This window comes from Vitis riparia, chromosome 11 (assembly GCF_004353265.1).
Source record: "Vitis riparia cultivar Riparia Gloire de Montpellier isolate 1030 chromosome 11, EGFV_Vit.rip_1.0, whole genome shotgun sequence".
Taxonomy (NCBI): Eukaryota; Viridiplantae; Streptophyta; class Magnoliopsida; order Vitales; family Vitaceae; genus Vitis; species Vitis riparia.
The window spans coordinates 9969248-9982777 of record NC_048441.1 but is presented as its reverse complement, the minus strand read 5'-3'; positions in this window follow the sequence as shown (position 1 = coordinate 9982777).

Below are 13530 nucleotides of genomic sequence, written 5' to 3'. Positions count from 1 at the left end.
TATTAGCATATTCATCACTTATCAAATTGGATTTATGCAAGTTCAAATAAGGAATAAAAGTAGTGAAATTTGAGTAATCCTCATCCAATTTTTCAAATTTTAAATTTTTAGGTAGGAATTTTTCACGATTTTTTTCCCTTAAATTTGTGAAGGTAAATTTAAAATATGCTCAAATGATTTGAAATTTTGATGTGAGAAAATTAGAGGTTAGAGATTTCTTTCAAAATGTACCAATACCAATTCCTCTCATTATAGATAGCGGAGATAACATTAATCTGACTGCATATCCCTCATTTACTTCTAAGTCATGTTTGGTCGGAAAAAGGGATAAAATATTATTTTCAATGTGATACCATTGTTAAGATAAAAGTATGACATAATGTAACAATAATAGATTTATTATTTATTAAGGAAAAAATAACACACCCTCAAATGTAATAGATAAAAATAATATACCCTCAAGTGCACAAGAAAAAAATAACAAACCCACACATGATACATTTCTCATAAAGGAGTGATACATTTTTTTTCATGGGTTGTGTCAATCAATGTTATTGCATAAAAGTTCACATGTGTTTCATGTTGTTTTACCATTACTTAAGATGTAGAGCATATAACAAGTAATACCCTTAATGATACTTTCTTCATAAATGAGTGATACCCTTTTTTTCAATGATTGAGTCAATTGATGTTATAATGCAAAAAACTCTTATTTATTTGACATTATTTCATTACTACGTAATACATAGAGCACATAACGAACAATAATATACCTTATCCTAGACCAAAGAAGAGTGGTACATTCTTCCTACAACAATAATACTTTTAGCATACATTAGTGGTTGTTTCTTTATAAAAGAGTAGTACCCTCTTTCTAAGGATTATGTTAATCAATATTATTGTACAAAAACTCCTACACATTGTTTCACCATAACATAAGTCATAGAACACACAACGAGCAATAACATACCTTACCTTAAATCAAAGAAGGATGGTATATCATTCCCACCTTAATTGTACTTTGAGCATATATCAATGGTACTTTTTTCATAAAGGAACGGTACCCTCTTTTCCAAGAGTTATGTCAATTGGTATTATTATATAAAAACTCCTACACAATTCACATTATTTCATCATAATATAAGACGTGGAGCACATAACGAGCAGTAACATACCCTAGCTTAAACCAAAGAAGCATAATACATCCTTCCCACACTAGTTGTACTTTGAGCACACATTAATGATACTTTTTTAATAAATGAGTGACATTTTGGTATTCTTTTATAAGATTTGTGTCAATTGATGTTATTATGCAAAAATTCTCATGCGTTTCACCTTATTTCACCATTCATAAAACATGAAACACATAACAGGTAATAACATACATCACCCTAACCAAAGAAAGGTGATAGATTTTTTCCACCAAAGTGGTACTTTCAACATACATCAATAATACTTTTTTTATAAACGATTAGTACCTTATTTTCTAAGAGTTGTGTCGATTGGCATTATTGTGCAAAAAAATTCATGTATTTTATGTTATTTCATCGTTATATAAGATATTGAGCACGTAATAAACGGTAACATACTTTACCCTAAACCAAAAAAGGGTGGTACATCATTTATGAAAAAAGTATCACTAATATGCGTTGAAAGTATGACTAAAGTGAGAAGGATGTACCACTCTTCTTTAGTTTAAGGTAGGGTATGTTACTATCTATTACGTTCTTCATGTCTTATGTCATGGTGAAATACCGTGAAATGCATGTGTGTTTTTACATAATAATACTAATCGACACAATTCTTGAAAAAGATGGTATCACTCTTCTATGAAAAAATATCATTGATGTGTGTTGAAAATACTACTAAGGTGAAAAGAATGTACTGCCATGATATGTTTCACGTCTTATGTAATGGTGAAATAATGTCGAATGCATGCATGTTTTTGCACAATAATATCGATCGACACAACCCTTGAAAAATAGGTGAGCCCTTTTACATTGCCGATCTCGGTTTTTCTCGTGCTGTTCTAGGAAGGTTTGTAAAGGCAACAGGGGATGTTCTTGCCATCCAATTGTCAAAACGATGAGGAAGACAAAATCTGATCGTGGGACCCACTCTCTTTCTCTCATGAGGTGCATGGCCACCTTGGTGGGCCATTCTTGAAACATGTGGATGTTTCATTTCCTAAATTCCCTATCTCTACTTCCAAAATTGTTTCTTTTTTTAGTAATGTTGATTTTCAAGTAGTCTTCTTCTACTCCCCAACCTTCTCATTATTTTACTTTCTTTTTATTTTATTATTTCATTTATCATTTTACTTCTACTTTATTTTATTTCGTTTTACTTATTTTATTTTTATTTCTTTTTTTTAGTAATCTCAAAGCCAATAAAATCTCTCTTTAATAAAATTTGCTTCCACTTTCTATTCGAGGAGCAATTTTCAAATCTTTCAATGACTTCTTCAAAATGTTTTAAAAATAAGCATGAACGGATTTTTCATAATTCCAGAATAATGGAATTTGTGACATTAAGTCATGCTAAATAAACGGGCTTTGGTGGGGGCCCTACATAAGTGATTTTATGACTGATTGATTGATTGATTTATTTATTTACCATGCTTGTTTGATTTATTTTGTTCCTTGACATGCGCATAATTTTATCTATTTGTGATTCACTAATCCTGTTTCATGATAGCGCATTCGTGACTGGAGGACCAGGTACGTATCCACTCATATTTTGTTCATTCTTTATACATGTTTTGATTCTCATATGTGCATGATCGCTTCAAGTATTCATTGATTTTCTCATTGATTACCCTGTCAGCTTCATTTTATTAGTAGAGACCCGACTTTAGGGACTTAGAGGGGTGCTCCCGAACACGGTCGTTACCGTACCTTCCCAATAAGCAACCTGACCCCCGAACCCGATCCGGTTTTTCACAGACCACCTTTTCAAAAGTAAGGAGTCACACTTAGGGTTTTTCTTTCTTATTTTGTTTACCCTTTAAAAATAAAACAAAAATAAGTGGCGACTCCAAGTCATTTCTCTTAATCAAACAAAAAATCATTTTTCGAAACAAAAATCGAGCTCGCCATCGAGTGGGAAACGCATGAGCCGAAATGCGGGGTCCACAAAATGGCGACTCCGCTGGGGATCATTTAGAGGTTCAAGCTTGAACTTAGAATGAAGCAAACGTGGCATTCGATTGGACGATCAGTGGATGCTCATATCTTGATTGCACATTGAGGATTTCTTGATGCATGCTTAGATGTCATATTCACTTGAGATTTTGACATGCTGGATTATTGATGACTGATCTTATTGCATTGCTCAGTGTATTGATTCTGATTTTGGCATGATTGTTTTGATCACTTCACATGCATACACTCACCACCGTATATCGCTCAACTTGACATGTTGATTTTCTGACTTGTATACTATTTTGATTGTCTCTGAGCATGATGTTTGTATCACTATTCGTCTTGATTGTCGTATTCTCGCTTATCTTGTGTGTACATGATTTTATATCTGAGCTTTGCCTGATTGCGTGTTGCATGACTGCCCTCTTTTTGCGTGATTGCGTGTTGCTTGTTCGTGTGGGTCGCACATATATCCCCTTATCTCCAACCCTCTAGTCTCGGTCATTTCCTCCATTCTGGTTCTCACTTTTGCAAGTGTGAGGCCTTGTGTGTGCCTGTACTCTGACCGAGATAGGGATTAGGAGTAGGGTCTAGCGACGGGTTATATCGATGTACGGGAGCATTCTGGAGGAGAGCGACACTTTGATGTCGATTGGAGTCCGATCATTGAAGACCTGTATAGCCCCGAGCTAGGTTTCATGGATAGTCGTGCGACCAGTGTGTTTCCTCTTCTGCTCTAGATTCTTGGGGTTTTCGGATGCACCCACACCATTCACTGTGCACTTTAGTTGACCATTGAGCGTTGAGAGTTTGAGAGGTTTCACCATAGGAAACCCCCTGGGATGTCGAGGTAGTGCACGTATGGAGGTGATGACCACCTTGCATGGAAGTGCCCCGTCTCTTCGGAGGCGTGCAGAGGGTTGCGTACCACCGGAGGGTACGATTGCTTCTGCTAGGGATCTTTTAAAGTCCACCTATCTCCTTTTAGAGCCGCCTTGACCTTGTAGGTTGAGCCTTAGACATTTCAATTAGGTTTCTTCTTCCCGAACACGTGGGTGCATCTGTGGGCCTTCAGAGCCGGTTCAGTAGTGACAGGTTTAGTTACCTTCGTAGTAGTCTCTTATATATCTGCTCAGGATTGGATATCAGTTTGATTGCTTCCAGGCTACCTTTTGACACGTTTGATAGACATTCTTTGTGAAGTTTCCCTTACCCCGCACCTTATCTAGTGTTTCCACTATTGTAGGAGTACCGATACGTTCAGTCTGGGTTCGACTTCTTGGATCAGAGTTGGGAGTAGATTGATCAGAGTATCGGACCAGTTAGACCAGAGATTAGATCAGAGGGATATGGATTCACAGATAGTTACCGTCGATCAGTTTACTGAGGCCATGGCTTCGATTCAGGAGGCTATAACTAGCCTTGGCCGGAGGATAGATGGGCAGTAGGCCCAGCAGGTCCCGCCCCCGGATGGTGCCCAGTATGACCATACAGTGCCACCACCCCCTCCACCCAGTCAGTCAGCACCACAGGCCATGCCGTTCACCCTACATAGCCAGACCGAGGTTGCTCCGCCTCCCGTCACCTTGCCTACCCCGACCTCAGAGGACCCACATGCTCGCATGGATAGGCTTGAGTAGGGGTTGAGGCAGTTGAGGACTTCCGACAGAGCCATTACTTGGGAGGATTTTGATGGAGTGCCAGTGGCCAGTTTACCGGCCAAGTTCAGGATGCCAGAGATCAAGCGATACACAGGGATTGGGTGCCCCCGCATCCATTTGAGGCTTTACAGTACGATCATGAGGGCTCATGGATTGGACGGGGCCCAGATGATCATGCTTTTCCCCATGTCTTTGGGTGGCGCTGCACAGCGTTGGTTTGCTTCTTTGGATGTATCACGTCGTCGGACTTGGGATGATCTGGCCCAAGAGTTCTTGAGACAATATGCATTTAATACTGTCGTTGACGTATCGAGGAGGGAGCTCGAGGCTCTTAGGCAGAGATCAGACGAGTCAGTTTCTTCATTCATCTCCCGCTGGCGTGGGAAGATTGCCGAGATAGTGGATAGACCATCAGAGAGAGATCAGATTCAGATGGTTTTGAGGAGCCTATAGCCGAGGATTGCCAGGCATGTGGTCAGGGTACCTTTTACAGATTTTGGATCTCTGGCTCTGGCTTTGTATGATGTCGAGGATGGCATCTCGAGGGGTTTGTGGGTAGATTCTTCCCCTAGTGATGTTAAGGGGAAGAAACCCTTCGGAGGACAGAGATCTACAGATGTGAGTGCTATCAGTTCCTCCAGTCAGAGGCCTCTCAGGCGTCATCAGCCTATCCCACAGCTTTTCGAGGCTCCTCCATCTTACACGCCTCAGCAGTACAAGCCACGGGCACCTCACCCGACTTATGATCAGACATATCAGCCTCAGCCATTGGCTTTGCCCTATTATGCTACTCAGAGCATCGAGAGGCCTCCTATTTCTTATACAGCCACTGGACAGCCATGCTATGCTGCACAGTTCACTGCGAGACCCGCTACCTCTTACCCCAGGCTTAGAGCTCAGCAGACTTCTGCTCCCTTTGCTTTGAGGACGCAGAGACAGTTCTCCCAGATAGGCATGCCGTTGAGCCAGGCTCTTCGAAAGCTCACAGAGGCCGGAATATTGGCCGCTCTCACTCCGAGACCACCACCTCAGCCTCTTCCCCCTCGGTTCAGGATGGACTTACATTGCGCCTACCATCAGGGGCCTGGGTATGAGACTGATAGGTGTACCGCATTGAGGCACGCCATCCAGGACTTGATCGACCAGGGTTTGGTACACTTGGGTCAGCCGAGTGTGACCACGAACCCGTTACCTGCCCACACCACACATGCAGTCCCTCCACCAGCCGATGATATTCATTTCTTAGATTTTGATGAGATCGACGACCGCATCCACATGCTGAGTGATGACGATTCAGACCCAGAGCCCATCATGCCAGATGTGATTTATGAGATGAGTGGGGTGACTCTAGGTCCTGGATGCCTGCTCCATTTCGATTGGTTCCCGAGGTGGCATCGGTGCGGCTACCACTGCTGAGCCATTGTTTTGTCGCATTACAATGTCCGGACGCCTTTCATTTGATCCCGGATGTTGAGGAGGTTCCGGCTCCACACGTTGATGATTCTCAGACTCTGGACATTCAGTATGTTCTCCGAGGAGGTAGAGTGATGCGACAGCCACCTCCCACGACAGCTAGGCCAGTTGGGGTACGTCCGCTCCCAGGAGGTCAGAGCCGAGGACGATGAGATTTTGAGGCAGTTGCAGAGCACTCAGGCTCGTATTTCCATCTGGAGCCTCTTAGCGTCCTCCAGTACTCATCGGGATGCACTGACTCGAGCTTTGAGCCAGATCAGAGTTGAACCACGACCACTCCCGAGGGACTCATTCATATGATGACGGCTGGCAGAGCCACTTGTATCGTCTTTTCCGATGATGACTTGCCACCAGAGGGTTCAGACCACACGCGTCCTCTCTATATATATGTTGGATGTTCAGGTCGTCGAGTCTCATCTGTCCTTCTGGACAATGGCTCGGCCCTGAACGTATGTCCTCTCGCCACTGCCATCCCCTCGGATACGCTCCTTCTGACTTCGGTCCCTCCACTCAGACCATTCGCACATATGATAGCACTCGGAGGGAGGTCATGGGCAGCTAGAGATTGAGCTACTGATTGGTCCAGCCACTTTTGTCGCCGTGTTTCAGGTTTTGAGGATTCCTACATCCTTTAACCTGCTTCTAGGCCGACCATGGATCCATAGAGCCGGAGCTATTCCTTCTTCCTTTCATCAGAAGGTGAAGTTTATTCATGATGGTCGGGTCGTCGTGGTGCAGTCTGCGGGTGATAGGTTCATCTCTGCCGAGCCGTACTCGAGATTAGTCACGCTGATGATGATCTCTTTCTGACCGGATTTACCTTTGATGAGATACAGACTCTAGAGATGGAGGATTTCTGCCGAGATTTTGTAGCCATGTCCTTCGACCAGCACAGCAGCACGGTGGTGCTCGATATTATGCGGAGCATGTCTTATCTTCCCGGTATGGGCCTGGGGCGGCGTCAGCACGGGCCTAGTGAGTTCATGGCCTTTCCGGACCACGATGTACCATTCGGGCTCGGATTCATTCCCACTGAGGCTGACTATCGTCATATGGCGCGACTGTGCAGGGAGAGGGTGAGGGCTCGCTTGACTCGTACGCCCTTTTATTATCCTGTCCACCCATACACCATGAGCCTAGTCGATTACTTTGTGAGGGCATCAGAGCCACATGCACCATCTGATGGGGTCATCGGAGGACTCAGCACCACCTAGGAGGCCGAGCTTCAGCGCCTCGTCCAACAGTTACAGTTGAGTGACGGAGCCCCTGGCCCTTCGACTTCTGTGTTGATTGCTCCTCCCTCCCCAGATCGCACGAGCCTTATGACGCTTTGCTTCCCAGATGAGATCGATGATCACGGGACTTTTGCCGAGATTGGGGATGTAGTGGACGGAGCTGTGCCGTGTGATGAGTACGTTGATGAGATGCTCGCGATGAGCTTGAGCCAGACCGAGAAGATGGCCCCGCCGGAGCTCGCTTCGCCATTTGATCTCTTTGGGGTGTCCGTCCTCGAGATCGCCGATGAGGTCCAGACTGCCCCTGCTTAGGAGTCTACTGAGGAGCTTATAGTTTTTGATGATTTTTTTGATAGCCATGTTGGCATTATCGAGGGAGCGTCCGACTTTGTGGACCCACCTCTATCATTTGACGTTCTGTCGGGGTTCGTCTCCCGTTTTGACTATGTTTCTGACTCTTCATCTATGGATTTGAGCATCTTTGAGTATTTGCCTGTCTCTTCTGGTATTGATTTATCTGCACCATCTTCACCCACATCACAGATTTTTTATATTGATGATGAGATTGCACAGCACGATTCAGATGATGACTCATCTTCTGCTTCCGATTCGGATCCCGTTGATCAGAGGGTTTCACCTGCTGTAGGGGACACAGAGATTGTTGATTTCGGCACCGCAGATCAGCCTAGGGAGTTGAGGATCGAGTCAGATCTATCTGTAGATGAGAGAGACTACCTCATCCAATTGCTCAGAGCATACTTGGACGTTTTCGCATGGTCCTATGAGGACATGCCGGGCCTTGACCCATCTATCGTCCAGCATCGTTTGCCACTTCTGCCCCATGCCAGACCGGTTAAGCAGAAGTTGAGACGATTGCACCCTCGTTGGAGCTTGCAGGTGAAAGAAGAGATCCAGAAGCAGCTCAGTGTAGGATTCTTATCAGTGGTCGAGTACCCGGAGTGGCTGGCCAATGCGTCCCTGTTCCCAAAAAGGACGGCAAGGTGAGAGTTTGTGTTGATTTTCGAGATCTCAACAAGGTCAGCCCTAATGATGATTTTCCTCTTCCACACATCAACATGCTAGTTGACAGTACGGCAGGTCATTCGATGTTGTCCTTTATGGACGGATTTTTCGGGTACAGTCAGATCTTAATGGCTCCAGAGGATATGGAGAAGACGTCCTTCATTACCAAGTGGGGTACTTATTGCTATAGAGTCATGCCATTCGGATTGAAGAACGCAGGAGCCACTACAGAGAGCAGCGACCACCTCTTCCATGACATGATGCATCGGGATGTCGAGGTTTATGTAGACGACATGATAGTGAAATCCCGAGGTAGATCAGATCACTTAGCAGCTTTGGAGAGATTCTTTGAGAGGATCAGGCAGTTCAGATTGAGACTGAATCCTAAGAAGTGCACTTTTGGAGTGACTTTTGGGAAACTCTTGGGATACATGGTCAGTGAGCGAGGCATAGAGGTAGACTCGGACAAGATTAGAGCCATCCTTGACATGCCTGCACCGAGGACAGAGAGAGAGGTCAGAGGCTTCTTGGGCAGACTTCAGTACATCAGCAGATTCATTGCTAGATTGACAGACATTTGTGAGCCCATTTTCTACTCTTGAGGAAGAGTCAGCCTACTGTTTGGGATGATCAGTGTCAGCGCGCATTCGAGAGGATCCGAGAGTACTTGTTGTCACCCCCAGTCTTAGCGCCTCCTACACCAGGCCGTCCTTTACTCCTATACTATCCGTCTCGACGTGGCTTTGGGATGCATGTTGGCTCAGCTCGATGATTCGGGCAAGGATCGGGCCATATATTATCTGAGTAAGAGGATGCTAGACTACGAGACGAGATATGTCACGATTGAGCGTTATTGCTTGGCATTGGTTTGGGCCACTCGCCGACTGAGACATTACATGACCGAGTATTCGGTGCACTTGATATCCCGTCTAGATCCTCTGAGATATTTGTTTGACAGGCCCGCCCTGGTCGGTCGCCTCATGAGATGGTTGGTACTTCTGACTGAGTTTGACATTCATTATGTCACTCAGAAGTCCATTAGAGGGAGCATTGTCGCGGATCATCTAGCTTCTTTACCGGTTTCCGATGGTAGGGCCATTGATGACGACTTCCCAGACGAGGATGTTGCTGCTGTGACTAGTCTGTCAGGTTGGCGCATGTACTTTGATGGTGCAGCCAACCATTCGGATACGGGATAGGCGTCCTATTGATATCCCCTCATGGTGATCACATTCCTAGATCTGTTCGTTTGGCATTCTCGGATCGACATCCTGCCACGAACAACATTGTTGAGTATGAGGCTTGTATCTTGGGATTAGAGACAGCCCTCGAGCTCGGGATTAGACAGATGGAGGTGTTTGGTGACTCCAATCTGGTATTGAGACAGATTCAGGGCGAGTGGAAGACTAGAGATGTGAAGCTTAGGCCTTATCATGCGTATTTGGAGCTACTGGTCGGGAGATTTGATGATTTGAGATATACCCATCTGCCTAGAGCGCAGAACCAGTTTGCTGATGCCTTAGCTACTCTAGCTTCCATGATTGACATTCCTGTAGACGCCACTGTCCGCCCATTGTTGATCGAGTCGAGGTCTGCTCCTGCATATTGTTGTCTGATTGATGATACAGAGATAGACGATGGTCTGCCCTGGTACCATGACATATATCACTTCTTGAGACTTGGCGTGTATCCTGAGGCTGCCACGGCCAAGGATAGGAGAGCATTGAGACAGTTAGCCGCCCGATTCGTGATTTGTGGTGAGGCATTATATAGACGATCAGCTGATGGGATGCTATTATTGTGTTTGGACCGTGCCTCCGCCGATCGAGTGATGAGAGAGGTTCATGCGGGAGTTGCGGACCACATATGGGAGGACATATGTTGGCCCGTAAGATCATGAGGACCGGTTACTTCTGGTTGACCATGGAGACGGATTGCTGCCAGTTTGTTCAGAGATGTCCCGAGTGTCAGATACACGGAGACCTCATTCACGTGCCACCTTCAGAGTTGCACGCACTACTTCGCCTGGCCGTTTTCCGTATGGGGTATTGACATCATCGGGAAGATTTCACCGAAATCTTCCAGTGGTCATGAGTTCATCCTGGTCGCCATCGACTACTTCACCAAGTGGGTGGAGGCGCTTCGTATGCGAGATTGACATCGTCTGGAGTTGCTAGTTTCATCAGATCACACATTATTTGTCGCTATGGAGTCCCTCATGAGTTGATTTCGGATAGAGGGGTACATTTCAGGGCAGAGGTTGACACCTTGGTGCAGCGATATAGCATCCGACATCATAGGTCGTCTGCGTACAGGCCGCAGACGAACGGGGCAGTAGAGGCCGCGAATAAGAATATCAAGAGGATATTACGGAGGATGATTGAGACTTCTCGGATTGGTCAGAGAAGCTCCCATTTGCATTGTGGGCTTATCGGACCTCTTTTCGCACCTCTACAGGCGCCACACCCTACTCATTGGTATATGGCATGGAGGCGGTGCTACCCGTTGAGATTGAGATGGGTTCGTTGAGGGTAGCACTAGAGCAGCAGATTCCCGAGACAGATTGGGCTCAGGCTCGATTTGATCAGCTCAATCTCCTAGATGAGAGGAGATTGAGAGCAGCAGACCATGTTCGTGCATATCAGAGGAAGATGGCCCGCGCTTTCAAAAAGCGGGTCAAGCCCAGACCACTACATGTAGGTGACTTAGTCTTGAAAGTCATCAGGGGATTGATCAGAGATCCTAGAGGGAAGTTCAGACCCAACTGGAGCGGACCTTATTTCATCAGGGAGTTGACCCCAGAGGGCGCTGCATGGCTGATGGATTTAGACGGAAACCGATTCTCAGAGCCAACCAATGTGGATCAGCTAAAGAGGTACTATGTTTGAGACCATGGTCGCAGGATGGGTGGCCATCATTTCGGTTAGCCATTACCTTGTTATTCCTTTGTGATACATAGTCCGTTGCTAGCCCATTGAGCCTCACATGCGTATTATAGCCTTTCTTTCTTATCGCCTTGCTCACATTTTCACACCGGGACAGGGGCCCTTTAATGTATGCATGCATTGTTTGGGAGTTTCATGAGCCTTGGACCTAGGGCATGTTTTTCTCATCATCTTTTCCTATCACTGCACCTTGCATTTTCATCTCATCTTATTGGTTGTGTTATTCATCTCTTCTTCCTATCCTATCTACTATTTGTTTGTCTCATATTCTCTCCACCTGAGTGGTGAGCCTCCTCAGTTCATCACATGGAGGATAGTCACATCATTTCCACCATCTATCTCGCGGACACTGGTTTAGAGATCCTTAGTTTGAGAAGGTCATCTTGTCAGAGAGAGTTTGTTTGTTACCTTAGCACTTGGGAGTGTGTCCATTTGTTATTGATATCATCTTTGGGTTCATTTGTTCATGTTCAGGGTACGCGTGTTTGTATATATGTAAAAAAAAAAAAAAAAAAAAAAAAAAAAAAAACGCAGGTGTGTATTATTTTTATCATTGAGTATGTATATTGATGTCTGGGGTCATTTTTATCGAGTATGTTCGTTATTGGGAGTTCGTATGTGAGCTCTCTGAGATCCCATGTTATTTGTATTGCTTCGTCATATCTATTTGTGAGAGAGATGAGTGACCTTCTCCTAAGGACTCCGAGTCATTGTCCTTTCCATCATTACATTCATTATTGATGTGACTTCACTTCATGTTTGATCTGAGTCGATCACCACCTTTCTTCACATATTCATTGTTTCGCTGTCGTTTTTATCGTTGCTTGTGATTCGTCTCATTCCCTTCACATCTTATTCTCTCCTTACAGCAACCCATCTCGGGTTCGATACTCATTCGCATCATCATTACACATATCACTATCAGTTCATTTTGCTTCATTTGTCTCCTTATCGACATCATATTCACGTTAGGCATCCTCAGGTCCATGGCTCATGGGGTTCACTATACATGTTGCATTTCATATATGAGGGCATGGTTTTGATCATTGGGTATTTGAGCCTAGTTTCCTTTCATTTCTATCACCCTATCACCTTGGCCTACGTTACGTCCCGTGTCTTAAGACCACCCTGAGGCCATGGGATCAGATGTCGTCTTCGGCAGCCTCTACTTGGACAGGTGATTGAGATCTGGTTGATATTTAGATATGTCATGCTTCTTCTTCTGGGAGTCGCCTCTTTGATGTGCAGGTCTGATTCAGTTGTGTTCGGATTACCGGGATCGCGAGTTTGACGATGATTGATTTGGTGTCACCTGATTTTTGACCTATCATACCTCTGGTGCCACACTGAGGCATATCCCATTCATTTAGAGGTTTATGGATCCTCACAGACTTGCACGATCATTATCACTTACTGGATGCTCACTGAGACGTGGACATGATCGTTACTTTACGGAGCCCCGAGATCCATCCAGCTAGGTCCACATTTCTCGACACTTGGATGCCATCATGCCTCTCCATCTGGGAGGTACATCTTGGATATATGTGCATGATTCAGTTATGGATTCGGACGACCAGTTTACATGTTCGATGATAGATGATTTCATGTCGCTGTTTCTGACTTGTGGCATCCGATGCCATACTGGGGCATATTTTCCGTTTCAGATGAGATTTACGGACTTTCATGGAGGTCACATGTGCGACGATGATGATTTCATGTCATTTGTTCTTCGGCTTGTTGCGCACCTGATGCCATACTGGGGCATATTTTCCGTTTCGATGAGATTTACGGATTTCATGGAGGTCACATGTGCGACGATGGATGATTTCATGACATTGTTTTCGGACCTGTCGTGCACCGATGCCATATGGGGCATATTCCGTTTCGGAGGATTTAGGATCTTCAGGAGGTCACATGCTCGAGGATAGATGATTCCATGCTATCTGATCTCCGACCTATCATACATTTCGATGCCATACAGGGGCATATTTCGGTTCGGATGAGATTTACAGATCATGAGGGAGTCGCGTGCTTATCCTTATTTGCGAGA